The sequence below is a fragment of the Myodes glareolus genome, chromosome 6 (genome assembly GCF_982192425.1).
Source record: "Myodes glareolus chromosome 6, mMyoGla1.1, whole genome shotgun sequence".
Lineage (NCBI taxonomy): Eukaryota > Metazoa > Chordata > Mammalia > Rodentia > Cricetidae > Myodes > Myodes glareolus.
In genome coordinates this window covers 29,377,562-29,404,354 of record NC_142031.1, presented here as the reverse complement: position 1 = coordinate 29,404,354, position 26,793 = coordinate 29,377,562, and the positions used below count along the sequence as shown (strand labels likewise).

The 26,793-nt window shown below is 43.4% G+C and overlaps 1 protein-coding gene across 1 annotated transcript in view; it reads left to right on the top strand.

Annotated features, from left to right (window-relative positions):
• Positions 1–26,793, top strand: part of Tacr1 (tachykinin receptor 1) — a 177,320-nt gene that overhangs the window by 113,597 nt on the left and 36,930 nt on the right. The gene's annotated exons all lie outside the window — the stretch shown is intronic.

Below are 26,793 nucleotides of genomic sequence, written 5' to 3'. Positions count from 1 at the left end.
TTCCAGCCAATGGGAACTGGACATCCATCCCTAAGGTGTTAGTTTCCTGCCCTGATTTCCACTGTCCACCCCAAAACTGACAGAAAGCTCAAGGTACAAGTTCACCCGTTAACTCCACTCCGCCTCAGCTCCATCTTGCAGCCTTTTGTACTGGGGCAGGGTCCTTTAACTTCTCTCAAGTGAGCTGCTCCTCCAGCTGGTTGACTTCCCTCAGTCAAGTTCTAGTGGCTCACACTCTGAAGAACTGGGTTCTATTCAGTGGGTGACACCTTACAAGCATTTTCAGAGCCAAAATGAATATTGACATTTCTCTGAACACTTCAGGGACAAATTCCGACGGAAAGAGTTACCTATATTCGGATTTAACCTGGAGCACTACCTCCACATTTTGAAAGGGTTGCTTTCACAACTCCAAAGAGTAGCATAGCAAAACAACTTATTTTAAGAACTTCCACCTACCACTGTATTGGCTCTAATAGTATTTGAAATGATAAATTCCTGGGAACACAATCTGATTATCTCTAAGTGGCAGTTTCATCCCCGAGGTTTTTGTGGTGATTCTTCTGGCCTACACTTCATGCTGTACTGCAGTAGCTGGGAAGGTTTACCCTAGGAGATAATCCTGACTTGATTTGCTTTCTTGCCTTTCTACCGCTGTCTTCAGTTCTTCACCAGGAAGCTTGTGGCTATTGGGCTCCCAGCTCCGTTCAAAGTTGGAAGCTTTCCTGAGAAAACTGCTTCTCAGTAGCCATACATTTTGTTGTTGTAAGGAGCCTTCTTCTGGTCCTGATTTAATGGAGAGTTTCATCAAAATATGGGCTGGGGATACAACTCAGCTTGTGGAGTTCTTGCATGAAGCCCAGGGTTTGATGCTCAGCACCACAAAATTTCAGTTTGGAGATGTATCACTATGACACCAGAACTTGGAATGCAGAGGCAGGAGGATCAGAAATTCTAGGTCATTCTCTCTTAGCTACATAAGAAATTTGAGGCCAGCCTGTGATACATTAGACCTATCTCGGTTTCTTTTAATTTTAACAAAATATGTCAGCATCTAAGGAAAGTGTATCCTCCCTTCCCATCGCTGAAAGTTGTTGCCATTCCATCTCTGTGTTGCACGGGGAAACCTCTGTTGGCCCTGATACGCATTAACCATGCTGATGACTAGTTGTAGTAAATATAATATTTATGTCAATATCGAAAGGTAGCAGTTTGGTGCCAAATTATTGGCATTAGAAACTGGTATTTGAACACTAATACTAGAAATCAAGATCTGAGAGCCTGAGAGATGGTTCATTTGTTGATCTCTTACTGCTCTTCCAGAGGAGCCAAGCTGGGTTCCAAGCACCGACAGCAGGAAGCTCATTGCCATCTGTAAGCCCAGCTCCAGGGAAGCCAATGTTGTCTTACAGCGTCTTCGAGCACCTGCACACACACACACACACACACACACACACACACACACACAGACAATTAAAAATAAAATAAAATAAACCATTTTTTGAAAAAAAAGAAAAGAAATTGAGATTCGAGCTCTGAGCACATTGCTCTTTTTTTGAATGACTCCCACTCTGGGTCTTGGGTTCCCTCTCTAATGTGGTAAGCACTGACAAGTGGAACCCATACAAACAAAAGCTCCTTAGGTTCTTAAGTAATATCTGTAGTAGTAATTTCTCTTGGGCTGCCACACACAGACTTATTATTAATTATGAAATCTTGGTCTACAGCCTAGGCTTGTTCCTACCTAGCTCTTATAACTTAAATTAGTCCATTTATATTAATCTACATTCTATCATGTGGCATTACCTATCTTCTACCTTGCACCTTCTGTTTCCTCTCTGTGTCTCCTGGCATCTTCTGTGTGCCTAAATTCCTCCTCCTCTTCCTTTCTCTGCCTAGAAGTCCCGCCTACACCTCCTGCCTAGCTATTAGCCATTCTGCTTTTAGCACCAATCGCAGCAACAAGCTTTCGCACAGTGTAAAAATATTCCACGACAAATATCTACTAATGAAAACAGATCCTGACACAAAACCTGCTGATAGCAACCATCATAGCCCCACTGTCTCAAGGATGTATTCTATTCCACTTGATAATGGCACAGTTAATAACTGACTCTTACCTGTGTGCGCTAATCACAACCAGTTACTGGCTCAGTGGCCTCCTTAGTTTCAAACTCCTGGTTTTGATTGGTTTTTCTTTGTCTCAGAACACACCTTTTGGTAGTCTGTTCATTCCCCACTTTTAAAAAAAAGATTCCTTATGTATTTGAGAATACGTCTCTCTTCTATATAAATGCAAATGACAACTTGATTGGGCACAGATCTTGGGAATATCATGTTTTCACTTAAGCACCATGGAGACTGTTCTTCTGTTGATGGAAGCCAAAATTATTTCTTCTTCTATAACTAAACCTGAAACGTGGCCCTCAACACTTACAGTATTATATGTTAATCTAGAAAAGCAAAATGGGTTTAAAATATTAAATCTTCCATAATCAAAAATGAACACTCAGTTTTCAGGTCAAGATACGTCTTAGCCTTAAAGCGATTTTAGTTAAGATTCTTTTGGCTACAGTAGAAAGTCATTTTGGATTGGAAGAGGAAACTTTAATTTAGGAAATGCCCCTATCAGATTGGCCCGAGGGCAAGCCTGTGGTACACTTTTCTCCAGTTCATTGGGCTGTGCCACCCCTGAATTGGTGGATCTGGGTGCTATAAGCGGGCTGAACAAGACATGGGGAGCAAGCCAGTAAGCAGCACTCCCCCATGGCTTCTGCTTCAGTTCCTGCCATGAATTCCTGCCCTGACTTTCTTCCATGATGGACCTGTGACCTGAGAATTGTGTGCTGGAAAAAGTCCTTTCCTCCCCAAGTTGCTTTTGGTTGTGGTACTTTATTACAGTAACAGAAATACTAACTAAGATACCCAGTAATTAAAAAAAAACAATAATAAGAGTTATTCAACATGACCCAAACTCAAAAGGACAAAAACTCCATGTTCTGTCTCATATGTGATCCTCACCTGTAACATATGCATGTGGTACCTAAAGTTCTTTCCCTTGGGGAGACACACAAACAGTGTCGCCTCCTTTGAGGCTCCAAACCACAAGACAAGCAGGGCGTAAAAATGGGCAAATTCCAAAAACCTTAAAGAAAGAGTAAAAATAGGAGCTGAAACTAGGCGGTGGTGGTGCACGCCTTTAATCCCAGCACTTGGGAGGCAGAGATAGGCAGATCTCTGTGAGTTTGAGGCCAGCCTGGTCTACAAGAGCTAGTTCCAGGATAGGCACCAAAGCTACACAGAGAAACCCTGTCTCAAAAAAAATAAATAAAAAAAATAGGAGGTGGGGAAGATTGGGAATAGGCAGGAGGATACATGGAAGAGGAAAAGGGATTATAAAAGGAATTATGGGGTACAAAGGAATGGGGAAGATGAGGAAACAGAATCTACTAAAACACACATTATTTAGGAATGCCACAGTGGTACCTAATACCTCACATAATAATTTGTAAAATACAAATATTAAAAACAAACAAACAATAACAAAAAAATAGCTATTCATTTAGGGAATGATTATTCCTACCTTACCTGATCCTTACCTGATCTGGTTTGTGCAGGTTTAGCTAAATTCTGTGGGAACATGCTTGTAGTAAGCAGTGAGTTTTCTGAATAAGAAGCCCTCCTCGGGCATGAGACCCTTAGAGGACTGCCAAGCAGGGTGGGCCTTGTGGCCATCACCCATGTTCCTTCAGGTGGTGTCTGGATCACAGAGCAGCAGGCGAACCTCTGTGGCACTAGAGCTCTCAAAACCTGCTTGTTTTACAAATGTTAGCAAGCCAGAGGCCAAGAGAACCAGATGGCAGGAAAATATGTACAACTCATTGCTTTCAGTTGCCAAAGGGAGCCTGTGATTTACATCTCAGGTGGAATTCCAGAATTGTCACAGATTTCCCAGCACGAGTCAAGAGCCCCTTTCCGGAGTTATCTAGAGTCGGGTCATGACTCCTCTGAGCCTCAGGCTCCAGGTCTGGAAACTGGCACCTGCACCATGGGTTTTTATGAGGCTGAACGGGATGATGATGATGATGATGATGATGATGATGATGTGTGTGTGTGTGTGTGTGTGTATGCGTGTGCGCACACGCGCATGCAGAGATAAGTGTGGGTAGAGTCTAAACTTTAGAAGGGAGGCCAAGAAAGGAGAGTATGGGATGATGAGAAAGGACAGAATGCAGGCAACAAGACAAATAAATCATGAAAGAAGATAAAGATGTAAAGCCAAATTTTTTATAGTTTCAACTCCATTAAATATTTTCTTTTTTCATAATAAGTGAATTCAACTTTGTGGCTACTGAAGTAGCAAGAACAGTTTTGGCATCCAAAGGACCTAACATATGCTAGTCCTTTGAGGCAGTAACCATGAAAGTTTGGCTTTCATTTTAATTTCATTGACCATTAGTGCAACAGGAATCAGATATGACTAGTCATTGAATGTGTTTATCACACCAACTCACTCAAAGAAACTGCTTTAAACAAACAAACAAACAAACTGTGTTTTGAGAGACGAGGTTTTGTAGCCTGAAAATTCCCCCCTTTTTTTTTCTGTTTAACACTATATCAAATCATTCCATTATAAGGTTACTTAACATGTAAACTGTACTGTTACATATAAAATAAAGTGTGACTCTAAAAATATACACATTAAGCTGGGTTTTTTGGTGCCATGTCAATTGAGGGCCAGAAGCAGGTCATATCTGTGTGAGTTTTTAGGTCAGCCTGGTCTACATGGAATTCCAGGCCAGCCAATGCTATACAGTCAGACCTTATCTCAGAATTTAATATATATTAATGTCATGTTAATATATACTAATATTTGTCATATTAATATATTATACATATAACTTTATAGAATATATATTTATATAATTATTGATCATTTAATATATGTTTATACCTGAGCATAAAACCTAGTACACAGTAACCATGCATTTAATTTTTAATTTATTTTATTTAGTTTTATTTATTTTTAGTTTAATTTATTTATTTAGTGTTGCTTTCCTTAAAGTACCTTCAATACAAGGACTTACAAAATGATACTTAAGCCAGATACAGTAGTTCATGCTTAGAACCCCAACACTTCAGGAGGCTGAGGCAGAAAGATTACAAATTTGAATCCAGCCTGGATTCAAATTGAAAAGCCCTGTCAACGTATAGTTTGGTGGTCAAAACTTTGTCTAGCATCTGTGAGCCCTGAATGTAATACCCAGCACCGAAAAAGAACAAAATACAATCAAGATACAACTGCGGCACAATGGCTTATTGCTTTGTCTCTGCCGTCTTGATCTCTTTCATAAACTCTGGTTATTGGAAGATAGTAGGTAGGCTCTCTTGAGAGTCTCACATCTGTCTCTGCTGTATTTCTTATATTCATTTTCATTTTTCTAAGATATTCTGAAAAGACTCAATTTATCCTCTGCCTGATTAAATTGAATTTCCTTCTTTGTCCGATAGGTTATTCATCATTTTTTAATTTAGCAATCATATTGATCTCCGTGGTTGGCTAGGTATAGATACTGGAATTCATTTAATGGCAACTTCCTTTTGTTAAGGGAAATCTGATGGTTATGTGCATGTTTACACACATGAATTAGCTTTGTCGACAGTATTTGCTTTTTTTCCTGTCATTAATCCGGTTAGGAAGACACATATTCACATCATCAAAGTCATTCAGTAAATTTACAGTTGCATTCTTGTCATAAATTCTCCTGGAAAATAAATTCTCCAGGAACCTAGAGCAAGTGTTATGCTGGACATAAAATAATGGCCAAGATGCCATGTATGCAGGTTTCAATGAGAGTAGCCAGCATAGGCTCATATATGTGAATGTTTGCTTCCCAATTGGTGGGTTGTTCTAGAAGGATTAGGAAGTGTGGTCTTGTTGGAGAAAGTTTGTCACTGGGAGTGGGCTTTAAGGTTCTCTATCTGTATGTGTGTGTGTATGTGTAGATAGATAGATAGATAGATAGATAGATAGATAGATAGATAGATAGATAGAGATAGAGATACATAATCTATCTCTATCTCCCCCTGCTGTGTGTGATCAGGATGTAAAACTCTTAGCTACTTGGCCACCATGCTCCCCACCGTGATGATCATGAACTAACCCTCTAAAATTGTAAGCGAGTCTTCAGATAAATGCTTTGTTTTATAAGTTGCCTCAGTGCTGGTGTTCAGTCACAGCAATAGAGTAGTAACTAAGACACCCTCTTTACCCTCAAGGCTCATAAAATTTACAGGGCAGAACAATAAAAACAAACTGTTGAGTCTATGAGTGATACATCAAGAACAAGTTCATAGTCTCCAAGAGTACAAAGAGAGGGTGCTCCATACCACAGGGTCATGAAACATGTCAAGCAGACAAGTGACCAGCTGATGAGAGAAGGAGGGTGAAGAAGTGTTCAGTAGAGGGATAAATTTCAGGTGGAGGTGACTACATGAACAAAAGCTTAGAAAAAATGATGCTAGGTGATGTTTAAGAAACGATAATAGCTAATGGGCACCAAGCATAGTGATAGTGTTTCTTAACCTAACTGGATTAAGAAATACCCAGTACATTCCTGACCCTTACCTTCACCAGAAATAAATGGCAAGACGGGATGATCTTTCTAAATGTGACCTGCACCATCTCGTGGGCATGGTCCTAAGCTGAGTAAAACTGGGGAAGGAGGAAGCCACTTGAGCTCCCATATGAGCAAGCGGCATCGTGTTCCCATGGCGATGAACGCAGCCACCTACGACATCATGCTTTCCACGGCAGGACAAAATGTCCCTTCTAACCAGAAGCCACACCATCCCCACTTCAGTTACTTCTTTCATGTTTGGTCACAGCCCAGAGAAAAAGAACTAATGCCAGCAATGCCAGCACCTCTAGAGGTCCAGGCGCTCTGCCAGGAACCACAGTTGCACAGCGGCTGCCCTGGAGTTGCCGCGTTGCTGTGGCACAAACCGCTCTAACCGAAAGCAACTTGGGAAGGAAAGGGTCTGCTCCAGCTTACAGCTCCCAGATCACACGCTACCTTGAGGGACGCTGCCGCAGGAACTCAAGTAGAAGCCTGGTTTGTTGGCTCGCTAGCTCACATTCAGCTACCTTTCTTAGACAGCCCAGGACCACCTGCCCAGGGAATGGCACTGACCGCAGTGGGAGGAGGCCTCCCGCATTGGTCATCAATCAATTATAATCTCTCACAGACATTCACAGATGCCAATAGGAACAAGGCAATTATTCAGTGTGAAGCTCCCTCTTCCTCAGTGACACTAGGCTGTGTCAAACTGACAAACTGAGACTAAAATTAAAAATGAATCAAATACATATATGCATGCAATAACATTGATGGAAAAAGAAAACCGTGGATTTGAAGAACAGGGAGGAGTATATGGGAGGTTTTGGAGGGAGGAAAGGGAAAGGAAACTGTTGTAATTAAAATTATATATATATATATATATATATATATATATATATATATATATATATATACTGAAAAACAAAACAAAACACAAGACAACCTCTTCACATGTTCTCCACTAGTCAGTAGTGTAGCTTCAGTTATGAAACCAGATTTTTGGAGTAAGTCATCTGTTTTAGGAGCTCATGCAGAATGGTCACATGGAGTGTGTCAGTATCTGGGGTGGGTAGGTGAGGCATGATAGGAACAGTAAAGGAATTCCAAGCTGAAGATCATTAGAACTATTGTAGGCGTTGCCTTGTGTAGTGTTGGGTTGAGAGAGCCCCACCACACATGAGGGGAAGTGGCCTTTGTTTGGGACAAATAGAAATGTGACTGCTAAGGACAAAAAGTCACAAGGAAGGTGATGTGGGAGTCCCCTCTGTGTGGTTTGATTACCATTAATGAATAAAGAAAGTGCTTTGGACATATAGCAAGGCAGAACTTAGGTAGGCAGGGAAAATTAGGCTGAATGCTGAGAGATAGAAGGGCAGAGTCAGGATCCGCAGCTGGAGGCAGATATGCTGAAATTTTGCTGGTAGGCCATGACCTCATGGTGATATACAGATTAATAGAAATGGGTTAAATTAAGGTGTGGGAGTTAGCCAATAAGAAGCTAGAGCTAATGGTCCAAGCAGTGATTTAATGAATATGGTTTCTGTGTGATTATTTCAGTTCTGGGCATCCAGGAACCAACAAGCAGTGTTTCCTCTTAAGGAAGGAAAACTTACTGCTCATTTCTGGGGGTAAGAAGTCAGAAAAACTCCAACTCCCATCTTAGAGGTTCACGGCCTCAGTGAGTGCCTTACCCAGTGGACATGGCTGAAGCTATTGACTGACATCTAAGGTAGAGACACATAAGCCTGAGCCATGAATTCACAGATGGATTTTAACCTTGGGAACAGTCAAGTCACCTTGAGAGAACTCCCTGGAGGGAGTCAAAAACATTAAGCCTTGGCAAAAGGACTGCAAATCGCTGGTCAGCCAGGTAGGAGGGAAGCTGAGATGTGTGTCCCAGGGACACAGATCCAGGCAGGTCAGTCAAGCTGGCTGGATGACCTTTCCCAGCACAGGGGACAAGGTGTTCCTGGTTGGAATCATCCTGGCTGAGGCTGGTGTCATGTGAGCCTTGGAGAGGAAGAGTGGTGAGGAAATTGGAGGTTTCTACGAAGTAGGGATTAAGACAAGAAAGGAAGTAAGGGGTTGAGTACCACCTACTGGAAGCACTCAGTTCCGGGGATGAAGCATACAGATTTCAGAACTGTTTTCAATTTTGGAATATCTGCATACACATAATGTGATATCCTGGAGATGGGTCATCCCATTTCATGTATAATTTCAATTCATGCAGCTTAACGGTAATTTTATGTCATTTTGATAATATCATGCATGGAACAAACTTTCATGGTGAGGAATTTTATACTTCTGGCATTAGAAAGTTTCAGATTCAGAAGAAGTCAGATTGGGGGATTTGGTATGCTCTCCCTGTAGAACCTGAAATAGTTAAAGGGTCGAAAGAGTAACAGGTCCGAAGACGTGGATCCTCAGAGACGGGCTGCAGTGGAGGAGCTGTGGGACAGATGAGTTGAAGGAAAGGTGAACTGTATGGCGGGCATTAGTCTCGCTCTCTATCCCTGTGATAAAACACTCTGACCAAAGCAACTTAGGGGAGAAAGGGTTGTCTTTGCTCACAGTTCCAGGTCACAGCCCATCCCTGCAGGAAAGTCTAGGGACAGCTCGTCACACCACACCGGCAGTCAAGGGCAGAGAGCTCAGCTAGCTTTCTTCTCTTACACCATCAAATATCTCCGCCCCACCAGCGGCCTTTCCACTGATAAAGATAAACCGCACAGACATGCACACAGACTAATCTAATCTAAACAGTCCTTCATTGGGGCTTTATCCTCAGACAATTCTAGACTGTAACAAATGACAATCCAGGCCATCGTCCCAAAGGTGTGGTAGTTTGCCTTTTGCTATAATGAAATTTCTAGGCTGAGTACTTATGAAGGAAAGAGGGCCAAAAGTCCAGGCAGTGTGAGCACCAGGTCTGGTGACGTCACCCTGGGATGCGTCACTGCATAGAAACAGCATCACAGGCATCCTCCAAGGGATGAGCCCAGCAATGGTGGCTGCGTGTGTTGCCAAAAGAATGAATATCCCCAGACAGAAAGCTAGAGGGTGACTCAGAGTCAGGCTTGGTCTTACAACACCCTATTCCCATAAAAACAAACTCAAGGTCCTTCAGTAACTATTTAATGCCTTCTGGAGGCAGCACCCTTTGGGACCAAAGAGCCTCCCACTAGGCTCCACTCTTAAAGGTCCACCTCCTTCCAATGCCAACAAACCGAAGTTTCCAGCACACAACCCCTCGGGATGTTTGTTTAAACTGTACCCAGATTGCAGCAAATGGGGTATTTGAAATCTGCATCGAGAAAGTGGTACAAACTCCAAAGGTGCGGCCAGAGAACAGAGGAGTGGGAGAGAGGAGAAAGGACGGCCACTTGAGGAGTCTAAGCACCAAGATGACAACAAGTGAGCAGTTGTCCTTGAAGAGAGTGAAGTCACTGGGGTGAGGTGGAAGCTGGGATGGGGAGAAAGGAATTGAATCAGAGTTAAGGTCCAGAGAGAGAGAGAGAGAGAGAGAGAGAGAGAGAGAGAGAGAGAGAGAGAGACCAAAAGACGGGAAAGTGGCAGCAGCAATGGCATGCTATGTGCTCTTTAGAGGGTTGGTGCCAAGAGGACAGAGGGAGACATAGCCTGGAAGGGGCATTAAAGAGTTTTTGCCCACCTGCTGTCTCTGAGGGAATAGAATCATCAGGATGCTCTATTAAGACAAGAAGCAGAGCCTTTCAAACACTCCAGCATAGATGAGAGTGTACCTGCCTCCAACGGTGTCAGCAGTTTCAGAGAGAAGTAGAAGAGCTGGGTAGCTGATGGGACAAAGTAAAGCGATTGGAATTAACTCCTGGGACAGCCTGTGTGCGGTGGTGAGACAGGGTGATGCACTGAGATTTGAGACGGAAACCAGAAGTCTTCTGACCAAGGAGATCATTCAGCTTGTCTCCGTAGACACCAAGGATTGGCCAGTGTTCCTAGACGTACCTCCATCTTCCCTAAGAGACAATTACCCCATTAGGGCTTCCTCAAAAATATTTTTGAGAGCCTTAATAGAAGGTGAGGTGCCCAGTCTCACCGCGACTTGATAGACTATGGCAGACTGATGTCCATGGGAGGCCCACCCTTTTCTGAAGAGAAACAGGGGAGGAAGAGTGGATAGGAGGAGTAGGAAGGGGAGGGACTGCGAGGAGAAGAAACAGGGGAAATGTTGGTTGGGGTATAAAAACAAAAAATTACTAAATAGTCAAAAAAAATTTTTGAGAGATCTGATAATCTTTGACAAAGTAAACAAGATTATTTTTATCAATAAATGAAAATTAGGGTGGAGAGATAGCTCAGTTCATAAAGTATTTGATTTGCAAGAGTGAGGACTCAAGTTTAACGCCTAGAATACACATAAAAACCTGGACGTGGTGGTTCATTTCTTATAGTCCCAGCAATGGGGAAGCAGTGAGACAGGCAGATCTCTGGAGTTTTGGGTACAACACTCAAGGTCTTCCTCTGGTCTCCCAGGCTCACGGACACACAAACATGAATACACATTGAGGAGGGGCTGAAAATGAAAGCTGTGATGGTAGATTACGCCTGTAATATCAGTACCCAGGAGGCTAAAGCATGATTGCTGAGAGATCGAGGTCAGCTTCCATTACAGTAGGAGAGCCCATCCCAATCAATCAATCAATAGAAAAAAGATTGGAAAGAAGTTGAGCGTGTCACGATGTGATCCGGCTCAAATGCTCACTCAGTATCATACCACTGCTATAACGCTTAGGATAAGTTCTTAATAGCACATGGAAGTGCTTGCGATACTTAGGCAGGGAAAGGATAGGTGGGGACAGAATTACAGAATAGTGATGATGATGTCATGGTACTAAACATTAAGAGCAATTTGAGCCTACCGTGTGCTCTTCTCCCTGAAAATGGAATGTATTTAATGACTGTCTTTTCTATGGGAATGCTCCTGTCCTTTCTCTCTGCCTGCATTCCCTGCATCTGAGGTTTTAAAGCATGTGTATCCTCTTCGAGCAGAATGTGTTGGCAGCATGTCAGTGCTAATGCCAGCTCCAGTTCCAACAGCCAGCGCTGTGGCCCTATTCCCAGCCCCATGCTCAGTCGTTTTATAGTTTGAAACTGAAATTGGCAGAAGTATTTATAACGCAATGTGCTATGAATTAGGAGCTTTTCTTCTATGGAGCCAAGTGTCCCCAGCAAACCACAGGCTGTGGATGCAGACACCCAGTTGTCTTTCATCTGAACAAATGCCTAGAGACACAAGGAGCGATTTTGTTCATGTACCAGCTACAAAAAAAAAAGCAGAGCCTACCTCTGAAATTTAGCGTAAAAAGCATCTGTCACCATGCCCGTGACTGGCAGGCATGGACAGTACCTGTGTGCTTGCCTCATGACTGAAAGTAAGAAGGATCCCAGGACCCACTCAGTACTGATGCCCTTGACTCACCCACAATGATCGGTCCCTGCCATATCTTAACATGCTGTAGTCCTTGTCTTGTATGTACACGTATATGCGCGCTTGTGTGTGCAGGTGTACATGTGTTCATATGGAGGCCCAGAAATCAACCTTAGGTGCCATTTTTCAAGGTACTGTCCACCTTGTTTATTGAACAGGGTCTCTTGGGTCAAACTTGCTAAGTAGGGTGACTGGCCTCTCCATGTATTTTTAAAAATACATTCATTCTAGCTGTATCTGTGTGTATATGTGTTGGGGACGGTGTATGGGCTTATGCCTTTGGATGCCTGCAGAGACCAGGGGTGTTGGATCCTTTGGAGCTGAGCTACAGGCAGCTGTGAACAGCCTGCTGTAGATGCTGGAAACCAAACTCCAGTCCTTTACAAGAGCAATAAGCACTCTTAACTGTGAGCCATCTCTCCAGTGCAACTCTTCCACCCTTGCCTCTTCAATCATTTATTTTAAATACCCATTCTGTCTCTCATACAGAATTGCTATGTCTTTATATAAGAGGTGGTTTAGGCCCAGTCTCCAAATACAGACTTCGTAGGACAGAAATAGTTTCACTACTTACAGTAAGAAATAAAAAAAGTCACTGAAGGAATGGTACTGCTAAAACTCCAGAGTGGAAGGAATCAAAGAGAAGTTGACGAGTGACTTCGGTTGACTCCCTGGTTGCAAATGGAAAAGATTAACACTGTGCACTTTCTCAGAATAAAAAGTTCCCCAAACCACCCACTTTGATTATTTACCCTCAGCCATTGCCCCCACTTGCACACAAAAGTTAATTGGCTGTTTGGTTGTGGTCAGAGGCTTCTACTTCCGTTCTGCACTTGTAAATGAGCGTGGGGTGGGGGTGAAGCAGCGGGGCTGCTCTTTCAGAGATGTGGTCCAGTCAGTGAGGAGAACAGACAAGAGTGTGGCCTTTCTTTGGATGCAAGAGTCCTGAACACAGGATCTGACTGAGAGGGTGGATGTCCTGGGGGATACTAGGGACACCGTTGCTGCTTACTGGAGCAAAGACTTGGGGGAGGCATTGTAGAAAGGGGCTGTGAGCGCAAGGGTAGCGTTTGTTTCTGGAGCCAGCAAGAGACCGTCTTTCTAAGAAGAAGAAAAGAAGGTGAGATGTGCAGAAGGAAAGAAGTTAAGACTCTATTATTTAAGAGTCTTGATATTCTTGGAGAAATGAGAAGAAAAACCAAGCACAGAAGGACATCATAGGTAATGAGAGGAACTAGGGAGGCTATAGTTCTGTGTCTAAGTATATGAGCTATAATGCAACCCCACATTTGCAGAGTTGGGTACCATTCACACATTACCCCTACTTACACAACATCTCTATATAATAAAAAGCAAAGTGACTCCATCTCATTTTCAATGACAAAGGCGGTCCAAAGTTAAGAGGCTTACTCAAATTCACACTCCTAGTAACTAAGGGAACCAGGATTCAAACCTGGGGCTTCCAACACCAAGTCTCATGGGCTTCTACTGTACCAGGACATCTTCAAACTGAATTCTGAGTTGTTTTGGAAATCCTAAGGAGCCTCTGCTGGGATTGGCTGATGTTTGGGGGGACTAGGAAGACTCTGTCCCTCATGAGGTGCTTTAGCTGGGGTGCCACTCTTCCTGTCCAACATGTCAGCCCGACTGCTCCAATGTATTCAAAGAGTAATGCGGGGAAAGTTCAGTATGTAGAGCAGGGTTGTGAATTCTGCAGCCTCTGGATTTCCCCAGTATCTGGAAGAGCCACTCTGGTGGAAGAGCCACTGTAGTGGCCTGGTATATATCCTCCCTGTGCTATACCCAGCATTCCTCTCCTTTGGTTTTGAAAGTTGCCAGGTCTCCTAGTTTGCTTTCTGTGACTGTGATGAACACCATTCCTAAAAGCAACTTGGGGAGGAAAGGGTTTATTTTATTTTACAGCGTCCCGCCCATCAGTAAAGGAAGCCAAGGCTTTCTAGTTTGCTCCTGACATAAGTTCAGCTAGCTGTCTTGTACAACCCCAGACTTATCTGCCTAGGAGTGACACTGGCCCCGCCTACATCAGTTAACCAAGCAAATGCCTCCACAGACAAATTCACAGGCCGATATGGCGGAGGCACTTCCTCAGCTGTGGTTCCCTCTTCCCAGGTGGGTCAAGCTCACAGGCCAAATTAGCTCCACCCCAGGGGAGCAGTACAAATAAAATAACCCAAACCTCCAGTTCTTAATCACAGTCTTTCAATTCTTATCCACAGTACAAGTCACGGCCATGCCTACGGTCTTCCTCCTTGTAACCGAGAATTGAGTGATGGAGACCCCTCCAACACTTTATAGCTTTATCACCTGGAACATTTCAAGGCCCCCACTTCTTCCACCACCATCCCCTCTGTCACCACCTTTATGAACACGCGCACCCTGTGTCCCTGTCATTTCACTGACACCTCCACCCTCCCTGGTGACAGCTTCCACACCAACAACCTTGGAGACTCCAGCCTGTAGAGTTTGAACGTCAAAAACTGAATAACATAAAAGCTGCTCACCCATCCATCCAGAGAGACTTCAGAAACGCTGTGGTCACTGAGCTGAAGCAAACATTTGTCACAGAAATGGTAACTCTGGGCCCGGAAGACAAATTAAAGGCAGAAAGTTTTGTTCAATTTTCTCATTACACTCAATGAAATTCCACAGCCTACCTACTACTCTTTAGAGCTCACATGGGGCTGGAGAGATGGTTCAGCAGTGAAGGGCACTGGCTGCTCTTGTGGAGGACCTGGGTTTGGTTCCCAGCACCCACCCAGCTTACTGCATCTGTAACTCCAGTTCCGGAGGATTTAATGCCTCTTCTGACCTCTGAGGGTTTCTGCACACACTTGATGTACGTACATACACTCAGGCACATGCAATAAGTAAAATAAAAATAAATAACTATTTAGAATACAGCACATATGTAAACACCATGGACCTGGAGCAAAACTTTCCTATTTTATTTAAACTTTTCTATTTATTCAACTTTATCTCTTTAATTTACAGTTTTTTTATATTTTTGTTTCACTTTTAATTGTGTCAGTGTGTCTGTGCGCATGTCTGTGTGTCTGTATGTGCCTGTATGTCTGTGTCTGTGTGGGGGTATGTGCATGTGTGGGGAGATACCTCGATGGAGGTCAGAGTCATTTTACCCCCAGAGCTGGAGTTACAGGCTGTGTGAATCACCCAATATGGATGGCAGGAGCTACACCTGGCTCCTCTGCAAGAGCCGTGTGCGCTCTTCAGCCTTCTCTCTTTCATACAGAACCCAGCTTCTTAAACCGAGGGTCACACTCCCTACGTGAGGTGGCATAACTGAATGCAGGGGTCGTGAAAACTTTCACAACAGTGTAAGATTTATAAAATGCACAGCAATCAAACATAATGAAGCCAAGATGTTTCTGGCAGTGGTTGGCCAGGGTGCATTGTTCAACTTCACTACGTCCTGTGCCCAGAACACACAACACCCACACAGCACAGTCATGCTGTCCACCCCCCATCACCAACCAACACTGCCTGAAACAGCCAAGCTCAGCAGGAGACTATCACACATTTGAACCACAGTACTTTAATATACGGGCCAAGTTTCCTGCTCTCAAAGAAACATAATGGCTTAATTCCAGAAAACAAAGACTTTTTAATTTTTTTTAAAATTTTATCGAGCTCCCTTAAGTATCAAATTAGCCTGTCTTTGAACTGTATCATGTTAGAAAGTTTGATTTTGTAAATTGCTGTTTGAGTTGCTGACTTGAATGTTGGTGGAAAAAATCATTAAATTAATTTTGGTATGGAAGTAAGACAGAATTTTCAACCATTTCTGAAATGGCCTTAGGCATCCTTTTGCCACCTTGCAGTATATATTTGCATGAGGCATTGTGTCCAGAACTGATGATTCTAAAATCAGATGTCATTCAACTCTGAAAAACATTGGTTATGCTTCGTGTTCTGAAATGACAATATTAAAAATAAATAAACATCCATATCTCCTTAGTATGCAAATTTGCTTTTGCCTTTACTAAAAGGTAAATTATATGGGTACCAAAATTATTTTTAGATGAATGGCTTTATTATCAGTAACTGTTTGATTTATATACTTATTTTATATACCTATACGCTATGAGTTTTGTAAAATTTTTTTAGAAAAATGGCATTTCAAGTAGAAAATGTTTAAGAATCTCCTAAAATACCATCCATAGGGCTTTGCACAAATCAGTTACAAATGGATCAAAGCCCCCAGTATGAGCCTGACCCTGAAACTGTGAGAAGTGAGCACAGCAGTGCCTTGCAGACACGGTATGGACGGCTTCCTGAATTGGATTATTTCTATTCACGAAGGAATTGAGGACAGTCACTGACAAATAGGACCTCATAAAACTACAAACCTTCCTACACCAGAGGAAACAGTCAGCTGAGGGAAGAGGAAGCCCACAGAGTGGGGGAGGCTCTTGGCCGGCTATACAGCTGACAGAGGATTCATCTATGGAGTACATGAAAACTTCAAAAACAGGGAGTTGAGACAACAAACGACCCAGTTACAAAATGGTTACAGATGTGAGCAGGGTTCTCAAGAGAAGAGGTGAAAATTGCCAAGAGCTATCTTTAAAAGTGTTCAACATCTTAGAGATTGGAGAAACAGAAATTAAAACTACGTTGGGCTTTCCTCTTACCCCAGTCAGAAGGGCTAATGTCAGGAAAGCGCCTGCAGGGTGTATTTTACCCTCGCATCCACTAACTAAACTAATTAAAATCAATAGCATCAGTGACCACCGAAGCATTTTTTAGAAATCATTCTCATCTGGTATTCCCTACACATAGTATGATATTGTTTTTTAAAACAACCATGGGAACATGGTGTCAGGAGAAAACATACTACTTAGAAGGCTTGGTGTCTTCATCTGGCTTGCTTCTAACAAAAACTCCCCTGTAACCAAGTGTCCTCGTCTTTGGAAAGACAGTTGCCTCAAAATAGCCATTTCTTTATTCTTTATCTTGATATATACAGATAGATAGATAGATAGATAGATAGATAGATAGATAGATAGATAGATAGATGGATAGATGGATGGATGATATAGATCTAGATGCTACAGTTATAGATATATTAGATAGATATGGATATAGATTATAGATATAGGTAATATAGATATAATGATGTAGATATAGATAAACTCTGTAACCAAGAATAACCTTGAACTTCTGATCCTCCTGCCTTGCCTCAGATGCCAGTATGTGGCACCATGCCCAGTTTATTCAGTGCTAGGGATCAAAAGCCAGGCCGGCACTCTACCCACTGGGGTACATGCCCAGCCCAACAAGACCATTTCCAATATCCCAGGATGCAGAAACAAAAATGCCCAGAATTTGTCTCAAGTAAACTCAGCTAAGAAGGAAAAAGTCATGGTGTTTTGTTTTTAATACCAAAATTGAAATACTGTTCTTATTTATAAATTGCTATGTACCAATCAGTGTATACTACTGTTTACTCAAGTCTTACAAATTAAATAGCATTGGTCATAATCCATCAGTTCCTTAGAATTACATCGTCTAAGTACCAGACAGAGGAAGATTCTGCTGATGACATGAGTAGGCAGTCCAGAGAATTAGAGTCCCATGGGCTCTTGTCTCCAACACTACAACTCATCTATCATCCATTCGTCTGTCTGTCTATCTATCTATCAATCTATCTATCTATCTAATCTTTCTCTCTTGCTTGTTCTCTCCCTCTTGCCCTTTTTCTCACTCTCCCTCTCTCTTTCTCCTTCAATACCTCAGAAGAGCAAAGTTTTAAATTGGTCTTCTCTCTCTTGTTCTCTCTCTCTATTCCTCTTGCTCTCTCTCGCTCTCTCGCTCTCTCTCTCTCTCTCTCTCTCTCTCTCTCTCTCTCTCTCTCTCTCTCTCTCTCTCAAGAGTGCAGTCTTAAGTAGGCCTGGAATTCCACAAGGATTTACAGCAGATCAGAGGCTTGCTGACAGAGAACATACAGCAGAGAGAACAGAGCTCGCAGCTGGTGCAGACAACACTCCTGGTTCATTCCTTTGCCAGGCTTCTGATTCCTGTGAGGAACTGTAAAGGTGGGAAATTAAAATCGTTAATGATCAGGGACATTCCTTTCCCTGCTCTATGAAAAGTCTGACAGGAGAGTTGGCGATTGAGGGAGAAGTCCCAATTCTATCCTTAGGCTGTTGTATATTGTAGAAAGCAAAATGGCAAGACATCTCTCCTCCCAGTTTGTCCCCTCCTTTGCTCTCGCTCTCAAATACTCAGCCTGTGTCACCTGCATCCAGGGGATGATGAATAGCCCCAGAAAACAACAGAAATGAATTTAATTTAACACACATCAAATAGCTTTGCTGGTAGATGACAAACAGCAACAGAGGCTCCTGGCCATGAATCTTCTTGTTTTGATAGCTTAAATACCATCTCTCTCATCCCCTGCTACTCCAGATGGCTTCCATGCACCTCTTCCAGATCAACTTGATTTCCACTAAATTCTCTGAAGGAAACATCCAGACCATATTAGTCACAATGGCACAGTGGGTTCAGGAAAGCACTTTGCAAGAAGAATGCTCATCTGTGAGATAAATCTCATGAATCAGAGTATAGAGTACCGTGTATGTCATCTCCAGTCATAGGGCTCTTGTCTTCTAGGCCACGTAATTCTAAGTGTGCCTCTCGTCACCTGCTCCCAGAAGCTATGACAAAGGAATCAATATGATCTCAGTAGGTCTCTAGGTCTCTTGTAAATAGGAGCCATCACTATTACTGGACATGGGACATGATAAAACAGAAAGAACTGGGTCTGATCAATACAAAATGAAAATTAGAGAATCTTTGAGTATCTGAAATTCTCTTTCTTACTTGTGAAATAAAGAGAATGGAAGACAGAGTAGTTGACCCACTTCCCAAAATTACCATGAGTTACAGAAGAGTGAGGCGAGGAAGTTTGGTAAGAATTTGGTGGGCTTTATTTTTAACAAAGTATGTAGGAAATGGAAGATTAAAAACTAGCACCTCAATGTGTGGAATAAAACAATTTATACCAAGAAGCAACCAGGAGGGAGGACAGATAGAAACAGGAACTACAATGAAGGCTAGGGTTTGAATGGAGATTGAAGGGACAGTACATTCTCGATGAATAGACGGACGGTGACATTTTCAGACAAAGGTAAGTAGTGCAGGGAGCTTTGTTAGGTAGCCTTGCTTCCACAGGATGACTAAGGACAGGTCCGTCAGAAGGATTCTGCTGAGGACAAACACTAGCCATTTGTCACACTTGAAACTTAGATGATACACACTCCATTCATTCAGGGACATAATGTTGGGATCAAAGAGGACACATTCTGTTTTGGCTTTGGTTTGGTTTTGGTTTTTTAATTTATTTTCTTTAGTTCATTCTTCTCTCATGTATCACACACTGACTGCAGTTTCCCCTGCCTCCTCTCCTTTCTTCCCATCCTCTCCCTCCTTTATCCCCTCTCTCCCAAGTCCACTCCTCATTCTTTCTCTTCAGAAAAGAGCAGGTCTCCCAGAGATATTAACCAAACACTGTATGTCAAGCTATAAAAAATCTAGGCATATCCTTCATATTAAGGATGAGTGAGGCAACCCAGTAGGAGGAAAAGGGTCCCAAAAACAGGCAAAAGAGTCAGAGATAGTCCCTGCTCCTACTGTTAGTCCCACAGGAATGCCAAGCTGCACAATCATACATAAATATATACAGAAGACATAGATCAGACCCATGCAGGCTCCCTGATTGTCAGCTGAGTAAGAGGGCACATTCTTGAGGAATGTTCTTGAGGTCTCACTACCCTTTCTTGAGAAATGATTTTTTAAATAATTCTCAAAGGTTATTAGATAATGTGATGATTTAGAGGGTAGGAATGCACTTGCTCCTTCATTAGTATATGTGGAAAACCAAGAGCTCTACATGTTTTATATATTTTAATCTTTACAAAACCATGATGATGGAGGTATTCTAATTGTCCCCATTTCACACGTAGTCGATCTGAGACCGTAAAGATTAGGCAGCTTGCCAAAAGCTACAAACCTGTTCCCTAGTAGAACCTAGCCTTGGAGCTCATTGTGTAAAACAAAGGAAGCTCTAGAACTAATGCCTGAGTTCAAGTCCTTCGTCGCCGGCCTTCTAAGATGCACCTACACTTTTCATCCATCTATGTGTTCATATGGCTGTGACTTCACAGGGATTTTCCAAAGTTCACAAAGTAGGCAATTCTGTATTTTACTTCAAGAGACTTCCCGTCAAATTTTGTAAGTATTGTCTCAGGGAAGACATGACATAGTCTGGTTTGCACATATAATATTTCCTTCTAGTCATGAAGTGGCAGAGAGGTGAGAAAGACACCAAACAGGTGGAACACTACAGTAACCAGATGGAGAAAGCCTGAAGGACCAGGAAAGGAAGCTCCTTAGGGATGGAAGGGGTCTAGGTGTGTCCATTATTGGAAAGGTGAGGAAAATGGATTATTCTTGGGTGGCCCTAGAGTTTGGAGCTTAAGTAGAAGACTGTCAAATTAAACATGAGACAAGAAACCAGTCATGATATTTATTTATTTATTTATTTATTTATTTATTTATTTATTGGTATTTGCTTAATTTGTGTTTGACACAGTTCTAAATCAACACCAACGAACAAAACAAAGACCCTGCTCATGTGCTCTATCTAGAGCAGAGGGCAATAAATGTATAATTCAGATCACTTGTTAGAAGGTCAGAGAGCTATGGGAAATACAGGAAATGGAGCAAGAAGGGATGGGTGATGGCTCAGTCAGTGAAGGGCTTGCCTTGCAAGCATATGGACCTGAGTCCTACCCATAAAGACTAATGTGAAAACTTGGTTATCTTTGGGGCTCACCAGTCTGGCCTACTCAGTGTGCTCACTGCAAAATAAGAAACCCTGTCTTAAAAACTGAGGTACACCTGAGAAACAATACCCAAGGTGAACATCTGGCACACATACATGTGCACACGAGAGTGTGTACACACACACAAGCACACACATGCACGCACACACACCTTAGGGAATCGACTTTAGGAGGAGGAAACAGGAGTAGGCTTCACACTCCACTGGGATGGGCAGGTCACTAAGAAGTGACCCTCAACCTGATGGGGATGGAAATAGGATTTGCCACTTCGTTTACTAAAGCAATTTAACTACCACTCGCCTATTGAACAAAATCACGGACATAGTTAGAAAATGTGGCTGGTGGTGAGCTTGAGGGAGAGGAGGAGGCAGAGAATCTCCGTGTCTGGTGTATTTGCTCTGATGAAAGTGGTACCATCTAGAAAGTTGCTTTCGGTGTTTCTAAAACTCCTCCAAGGCGGGATGGTTCAGACCGGGAAGCTGGGCACATTCCTGTGTAGGTTATTCTTCAATTGCTGTGATAGACAACTTAGGGGAGACAGAATTTATTTAGGTTATAGTTCTGGGGGACCAGGGCAGAGCAGTCCATCATGGCTGGTTACGTAGGGCAGTGGGAGCAAGAGACTATTTCAGTAGTCAGGAAGCAGACAGTTCACATTCCATCTGCACACAGGAAGCAGAGAAGGAAGCAAGCAGTGGGGTCAGGTTATAAGATCTCAAAACCCACCCCTAGCGATGGGCTTCCAGGCTCCACCTCCTAAAGGTTCTGTAACCTTCTCAAAAAGCATCTCCAACCAGGGGCCAAGTGTTCAAATATGTGAGCTTGTGGGGGATATTTCTCGTGCAAGCCTCAACAGTGACAAAGCTAGTATGTCTAGATTAAGGCCCTGTATGAAAGAGGTAAGCCAACTGGGACTCAGTTTCCTCGTTTGTTGTGGAAGACAGCATCAGCCTCTGCCACACCGTGTGCCAGTCATGATCCATGTTAGTCACCTTCGTCATTTCGCTAAGACCTGGAAACAAGAAAGAGGGAGAGATGGTTCAGTGGTTAAGAACACTTACTGTTCCTACCAGATGGCCCAGGTTCGGTTACCAGCACCCACATCAAGTGGCTCACAACCGTGGGTACCTGCATGCATGTGGTTGACACAAACTCATGTAGGTCCACACACACACATAAGAGAAGTCTGCAAAAGTGCTAGCTCAGGCACGTGGTTTCACTGCCACCCTTATTCAAAGTCTAAAAGCATTGCGCACTTCTCGAAGGCTTTTGCACACTCTCACACGCTACTGTGAGAATGGGCTCTTCTGATGAGATCAGGAGCCTGCAGAGGGGATGACCGTAGACAAGAGGGCTGGTTCTGGAAAGCGGGTTCCTGAGGCTGGAGAGATGGCTCACCAGTTAGGGCTCCCATTGCTCTCAGAGGACCTGAGTTCAGTTCACAACCCATGCTGGAGAGCTCACACTACCTATAGTTTCAGCTCCAGGGGATTGGATGCTCTCTTCTGGTCCCGTGGACATCCGTCGGCACACGCACATATTCATACAGAGATACACATACATAAATAAAAAATAAAATAAGGGGTTTCTGACACTGCCACATTTGACAATAACCTCAACAGTGTGGTCTCCTGCTTTCAGGAGTAAAAAGCAAAAGGAGCCAATTAAAGAGAGGAAGATACGGAGTTTGCACCTTTGTCAGCGCCACTGCAGAGTCTGGGGGAGGTGGGGCATGTGCAAGGTGGCAGAAACCGTGTTCCAGGCAGAGGGACGCAGAGGCAGAGCATTCTCACTATTGGGGAACCAGGAGGAAGTCGCTGTTGCTCGAAAGTAGTGGGCTAAGGGGGCAAACTAAGGAACAAGTCTACAGCGACCCCTGGCATGGACTTGAGCTTCCCTCTGAGTAAGTCTCTGTGGAGGAGCCTAAGCGGAGTAACGGTACAGCTAGGTGAGATTTGAACAGGAACTTTCTGATGACATGGTTGAGATTGGGAAGTAGGGCAGAAACAGGGAGACTGTGGTGATAATTCTGGAGACACGCAGAGGTGGCTTTGGCTGCCGACACTGAGGAAGTGGAAAGTTAACAAATCCAGCATCTTCCCTCAGCTTCCAGATATTTAAAATCAAATGCCAGAGGGGATGCAGAGATGGCTCAAGGGTAAAAAGCCCTGGCTACTCTTCCAGAGGATCACGGTTCGAGTCCCAGTACTCACACAATGACTCACAACCACTTGTAATTCCAGTTCCAGAGTATTCAGGAATACTCTGAATACAGGAGAGTATGCCCTCTCCTGGCCTCTGTAGGCTCTGCGTGCAAATGGTACACAGTCATGCATTCAGGCGAGCACCCATGCGCATACCAAATAAGCCTTACATCATCACCTAGGATGAACATTGTCACAGAAGTCGCTCACAACTATGAGACCACATACTTACTGGAAGGTCAGGAAAGGTGCCCTACAGAGGTTAGCAATGAGGAGGAGTTACCCACTGAGAGGAGGAGTTACCCTCTGAGAGGAGGAGTTACCCACTGAGAGGAGGAGTTACCCACTGAGAGGAGGAGTTACCCACTGAGAGGAGGAGTTACCCACTGAGAGGAGGAGTTACCCGCTGAGAGGTGGAGTTACCCGCTGAGAGGTAAAGCAGACAGAGCTCTCTAAGTATGCATTTCGTCTGAACAGAAACTTTCTCTTCTGGAGAAAGAGACTATGGCTAGGAAACCACGGAAACTCACAAGGCTCAGCGAGCCTATGAAACCCGGCAGGATGTTGGAAGGTACAGCCAGCAAATCATGTAGGGAACTTCAGGGAGCTTTCAGGAGACTGTCACCCATGCTGCTGTAAGCTGTTTAGAGATACAGCTGCCTGAATCACTCATGCCATCAGCTACCCCTGTGGACTCGTTGGTTCACCATGATAGACTTGGGTGGCATGGATCCTGTGGTCTGTTGTCAGGGCTGGGTCTGGCATGAGCAGATGCTTGTTCAAGCTTTCTGGGTGGGGAAAAAAAAATCACACAATAGCAAGGAAGTGCCAGGGGGCTTGAGGCAGTCTGACAAGTTTCAGAGACAAGAACAAGGCTAGGGGGCAGCTGGAACCCGGTGCAGGAAATGGGGTCTAAGGTGTGGCTACAGAATAGGGCCAGGCCAGGCCCGGCCATGCAGTCCTAGCCACCTGGAATTCTGTGCCTTCATCCATCCAGTCACAAAGACAAGATGCAGCTTCCAGTCACAGGACCAAACAGGAAGAGAGAAGCAAAGAATGATCAGGGCACAGTCAGACCACACCTGGAGGAAGCCCATCCCCCACGGCAAAGAGCTTCCCCGAGAAAGATCCAGAAACAGCTCCCTGTGCCACTGCTGCCCAGTCAAGACCCTCTTTGGTGCCAGGTTCCCTATATAACCTCATGCAAAGCTTTGCCAGCTACCACAAATAGTAGCTGGGGAGCCAGAACCCCAAACTTGTCAGATGTTGAAGCAAAAGTATCACAAATATTTTAATTCCTAGAAGCATGTTGACTGGTTATGTTTACCAGATCTGGCCTCTGCTGAGGAGAGGTGATGGGGAAGGGTGAGGGAGTGAGCAGAAAATGCAATTATTTGCTGTTTAAAAGGAAAGTGTGGGGGTGTGGATCGGTGACAACCTGGGGACACAGCTGGGGAAGTGTTGACTAGCACAAAGGGAACAGAACCACATATTCCCCCTTTGAAGCTGCTTAGGACTGATGGAGTCTGTAGGCCAGGATTTTAATTAGTTTCTATTTGGATTTACACATCCACTGCTCCTCTCCACACTGAGACCTGTCAAATGTGTTTGGGGAACAATAATTGCTCTTTGCAACCATCAATTAACGGTGTCTTCCAAGCACCACAGAAAATAAATAGGCACTGTTTTGTGGGGAAGGCTGGCAAATTCTTGTCCTGAGGAAGGAGCTACAAGACCTTTCTTTCCTGGATCTGTGGCCAAGTTATCTTACACCGTATGTCCAGATCAGTGCTGCCCAGTGTGACCGTAACACAAACCAGAACGCCTGAATTCAGACCAGTGCTGCCCAGTGTGACCGTAACACAAACCAGAACGCCTGAATCCAGACCAGTGCTGCCCAGTGTGACCAGAACACAAACCAGAACACCATCTGAATGTGAAATTTTTCATTTTCTGGTAGCTAAAGAAAATAAAAGATAAACATCACTATATGCACTAGTGACCCTAATATATTCATAGTGTTATACAATTGATGTGTCCTCATTTTATTGGTGTTGCTGTGATAAAATACCCTGACAAAAAGCATCTTCAGGGAGGAGAGGTTTGTTCTGGCCCACAGTTCCAAGTTATGGTTCATCAGTGCAGAGAAGTCAAGGCAGAGGCTACAAATAGCTCATCACATCCACAGTCAAGAACAGAGACAAATAAGTGCATTTGTGTCCCCTTGCTTGCTTGCACTCAGCTCGGTTTCTCCATTCTCACACAACTCAGAACCCACTGCCTGGGGATAGCGCTGCCCACAGTAGGTGGGTCTTCTCACAGTGGCTAACTTAAGGCAGTTATTCACAAGCATACACCTCAGCTTTCCCTTCTCACACCTGCCCATAAAACAACCCAACCTAGGCAACCTAGACAATTTCTCATTGTAACTCTCACCATGCAAATGTACTCATCAAACATTTTATATACTTTGGGTGGAAGTGAGAAGTATCTTCAAATTGAGCCTATTTGTAGACAATTCAGTTGGGCCTTGACATATTTCTAGGTTCACCAGCCATCTGTGGCCTGCAACTTCTGTACTAGATAGGATGAATATAGAAGAGAGACTCCTGGAAGCTTCATTGCCAGTGACTTTCAGTGGCTTCCCTGTCAAAGAAATGTGGCCATGAGTATCTGAACCTGTCATAAGCTCAAAGGTCAGATTGGAATTAAACTCTTCCCCTCAAACATCCCTTTATCCTTTTGTTTGCAAAAAGTATAAGAGATTATTTATTCTGTAACCAAATATGAGTAACCATGGCTGGGGAACACAGACCCAGGTTACTGTAAATACCATGTATCCACCTGGTAAGTTTTATGAAGGTGTTACAGTAACTATGCCGGTTAGTTGCTGTGGGAGCACATTCTGCTCCTTCAGCCAATAGCCTTTAAGATACAAGCCCACTTGGGCTGGATCCTAAGTAAGGGGAGAAATGGAATTCTGGGGATATAATAGATACTACAACAGCAGTCCCTAAATTTCTGGTTTCCTTCTGCCCCACACTCTTCTGATATGAAACAGAAACTCTGAATTTTTCTTTTAAAAAATGCTTGGATTTAGAGAAGGAATGAGCCATGCTTCAACTACAAAGTCAGCTTTGATTTTTGATTGAGTCAGGACTACAAGTTTTCTGAGAAATAAAGAGATAAAAATGCTTAGGTAATTAGATTTTACCCTGCAGAGAATATTGGTACCGTAGATCAGATTTTCTTTGCTTGATAATTTTTTCTGGATACCTTTCCTTTATTTTTAGATGTCTAAATGTCCAAGGTCTTTTGATTTCTTGAAGATGGCAATTTTTCCCTGTAAAGACAAAAACAGAACTCTGCCACACCCTTGTGAGTTTTCCTTATGACTAGTAGGATTGTCACCTCTGTTAATGAGCTATCATTTCTCCATATCAAGAGGTTTCTCCTGTTTGAACCGAAGCTTAATTAATCTTGATGGTATCCATAGCTTTTCTTCTCCTGTGGAAACAAAAGCAAAACCCCTTCCCCGGTGTAGCACTTGTCCTGGCTTCCACTCTGAGGTCAGTACATCTGTGAAGTACACAAGCTGATTTAACACAGAG